Source organism: Colobus angolensis, unplaced genomic scaffold, assembly GCF_000951035.1.
Source record: "Colobus angolensis palliatus isolate OR3802 unplaced genomic scaffold, Cang.pa_1.0 Scaffold11, whole genome shotgun sequence".
NCBI lineage: Eukaryota > Metazoa > Chordata > Mammalia > Primates > Cercopithecidae > Colobus > Colobus angolensis.
In genome coordinates, this window is record NW_012112030.1 from 4,216,320 (window position 1) to 4,220,176 (window position 3,857).

The following is a 3,857-nucleotide window of genomic DNA, read 5'->3' on the forward strand; positions in this document are numbered from 1 at the left end:
AAGTTACAACTCTTTGGGAGAGAGAGGATAGTACTCAACTTTATCATTTATGGTAATTAGTATTAATATTGGAGGGGAGAGCAGCTCCTAACTATAGTGTAAGATACACAAAGTCGGATTAAAGAAAAGTCTAGATACTTGTAGCACTGGTATCATTTATCAAACAGGAATACCAAGAACCAAAGGGTGACAGAAACAATTTAAGGTTTGGTACTTGGAGGCTGAGAGAGAAGAGGCGTTAACTGAGTCTGCCTTATTTCATAACTTTGTCCATAAGTAAGATTTTATCATAGAAATTAAAGAGATATTGCCTTTAGGGTAGCTCCTTAGCCGTAATGGTCACCCTGTCTCCTGTATTTTACTTCTCTTATTCATTTTTTAGTGACAACCAAAGCATCTTAAAAGTTACATTATCCCTTTTTCCTCTTCAAGAACTTGTGATGGCTTTCATCGACGGCAGGATAAAGTCCAAACTGCTCAAGCTCACATTTAATGCCTTCCATAAAAAGAAACCAACCTGTCTTCCAGATTAATTCCTATCACATCACTCCTGGAATTTTCGCCAATCTCCATGATTCACATTGTAATTTTTTATATCTTTTCTTATAAACAGAAAATGCCATTATACCATGTAATTAATGTTTAAAATTCAAATATCCTTTAGATTTCAACACTGCTTACTTTTTTTTTTTGGAGACGGAGTCTTGTTCTGTCGCCCAGGCTGGAGTGCAGTGGCGCGATCTCAGCTCACTGCAACCTCCGCCTCCCGGGTTCAAGCAATTCTCCTGCCTCAGCCTCCCGAGTAGCCGGTACTACAGGCACATGCTACCAGGCCCAGCTAGTTTTTGTATTTTTAGTAGAGATGGGGTTTCACCATCTTGGCCAGGATGGTCTCGATCTCCTGACCTTGTGATCCTCCTGCCTCAGCCTCCCAAAGTGCTGGGATTACAGGCATGAGCCACCACGCCCGGCCCTACACTGCTTACTTTCATAGTACCCTTCCCAGACTTCTAAAGTTGTGAGGCACCCTGGGGTGGGAAATAGCACAATTCTGGGTTAACCAAGGTGGAGATGCCAGTGGAAGGACATTGGCCACCACTACTCAGTGACAGCATGTCACATATTTTCCACAGTTGAACTCTCCATGTATCTTAGACAATCCATAAATCACTGAAATCATTTTCCCAGTTGGCTTGCTGAAGGGCAGATATCCTGCCCTGACCTCTTTGTTACCTTCCAGCCAAGCTACTTTACCCAAGGAAAAGAAAACAAAACATACCTTCGCCAGAGTTTGCCATTTCAATCTCCTGCCACTTACATTTGTTAAACAATTCCTGTTTCTGCTTTATTTCCATACTCTCATATGCAAGTAAATGCAAGCCAATGCTAATTAACTGATAAAGACTGATAAAGATCGCAAAGCTGGGCCGGCGGTGGCTCACGCCTATAATCCCAGCACTTTGGGAGGCTGAGGCAGGCGGATTACCTGAGGTCGGGAGTTTGAGACCAGCCTGACCAACATGGAGAAACCCCATCTCTGCTAAAAATACAAAATTAGCTGGGCATGGTGGCACATGCCTGTAATGCCAGCTACTTGGGAGGCTGAGGCAAGAGAATCGCTTGAACCTGGGAGGCAGAGGTTGCAGTGAGCCAATATTGCGCCATTGCACTCCAGCCTAGGCAACAAGAGCGAAACTCTGTCTCAAAAAATAAAAAATAAATAAAATAAAATAAAGATCTTATAGCCATACCTACAAGGCCAACTCAATTAGAACTGATGCTGCAGTTCCTGAGCTAGACCTGGAGGGAAAACAGGCTACTGCAAAGCACTCTATACTGTTGTATTTGCCTGTAAACCACTGACAACTAGTCATCACAGCCACAGATTGTGTCAGACCCAGCCTCCCCACTGAAGAACAGTTTATTTGTCCTTGTGTAAATTTAATACGGGTTCATCTTTCAGGTTTCCCGCACAGATTAGGAGTTTTGTGCTATCAGGGTCACTTCCTCCTGCCTATGCATGTATCAACACCTTCTCTCAGAAATTGACAACACACTGGACACAGCCCTGACTCCAAGAGTTTTGGTTTTAGCAAGAGTTGATGAAAAGAGTCAAACTCTGTAAAATATTTGAAGATATTTATTCTGAGACAAATGTGAGTGACCATGGCCCATGACACAGCCCTCAGGAGGTCCTGAGAACACGTGCCCAAGGCGGTCAGGGTGCAGATTGGTTTTATAGATTTTAGGGAGGCATGAGACATCCACCAAATACATTTAAGTAATATATTGGTTTGGTCCAGAGAGGTGGGGCAACTCAAAGCGGGTGGGGTGCAGGCTTCCAGGCAAATTTAAACATTTTACATTTAAACATTTTCTGGTTGACAATTTGTTGAGTTTGTCTAAAGACCTGGGATCCATAGAAGGGAAGTGTTCAGATTAAAATAAAAGATTGTAGAGACCAAGCTTCTTTTGAAGTCTTATAGTGGCTGTCCTTAGAGACAATAGATGACAATGATTTCCTATTCAGATATTTAAAAGGAGCCAGACTCTTAGTTAATCTCTTTAGGATTGGGAGGGCCAGGAAGAAAAGATCTAGCTATGTTAATAGAGATGATGATGATGATGATGATGATGATGATTTTTGAGACAGAATTTCTATCTTTTTGCCCAAGCTGGAGTGCAGTGGCACAATCTCGGTGCACTGCAACCTCTGCCTCCTGGATTCAAGCAATTCTCCTGCCTCAGCCTCCCAAGTAGCTGGGATTACAGGTGCATGCTACCACTCCGGGCTAATTTTTGTATTTTTGGTAGAGACAGATTTAACCACGTAGGCCAGGCTGGTCTCGAACTGCTGACCTCAGTTGATCTGTCTGCCTCAGCCTCCCAAAGTGCTGAGATTATAAGCATGAGCCACTGCAGCCAACTGAGATTCTTTATGGATGCAAATATTCCCCCCACAAAGGACAGCTTTGCAGGGCCATTTCAAAATGTGGCAAAGAACCATGTTTTGGGGTAAAATATTTTGACTTTCTTCTTTGTCACATGTTATGCCAGAGTCAGATGGGAAAGTAAGTCATGATATACAGGGTTAAATAAAATCCATCTGATGAGAATTTATGGTTAGTAGGGCATGACTCCCCAGACCCCTTAGATAGGAATTAGGGTAAGATTAAAAAATCAGAGCTTAGTCCTCACAAGTAAAAAGTGATAGGAAGGCTGGGCATGGTGGCTCATGCCTGTAATCCCAGCACTTTGGGAGGCTGAGGCAGGTGGATTGCTTGAGGCCAGGAGTTTGATAGCAGCCTGGCCAACATGACAAAACACATCTCCACTGAAAATACAAAAAAAAAAAAAAAAATTAGCAGGGCGTGGTGGTGCACGCCTGTAGTCCCAGCTACTTGGGAGGTTGAGGCAGGAGAATCACTTGAACCCAGTAGGTGGAGGCTGCAGTGAGCGCAGATCATGCCACTGTACTTCGGCCTGGGCGATAGAGCGAGACTCTGTCTCAGAAAAAAAAAAAAAAGAGTAATAGAGGATGTGGTTTTTTGTCCAGTGTAATCACCCTTGACAGTAAGTTGAAAAGACCGCAGATTGGAGCTGCCTGGCTCAGAGGGTTTGTGCATATTTATGTTATTTGAACTGAGAAAGAAGGGCCAGTGCTTTTCCTCTGCTTAAAATTATAGGAAAGACCTAGAGAACAATTGTGTTAAAAATCATGTTTTTAACCACTTTGTTACTTTTGTTTTTTCAATTGAGCACAGCTTAGAATTCTGTTGAAAAAAAAAAAAGAACATCATTTTACCACCACCTCGATGTTCCTTTTCATGCCCATCATCATCTTTTTTTTTTTTTTT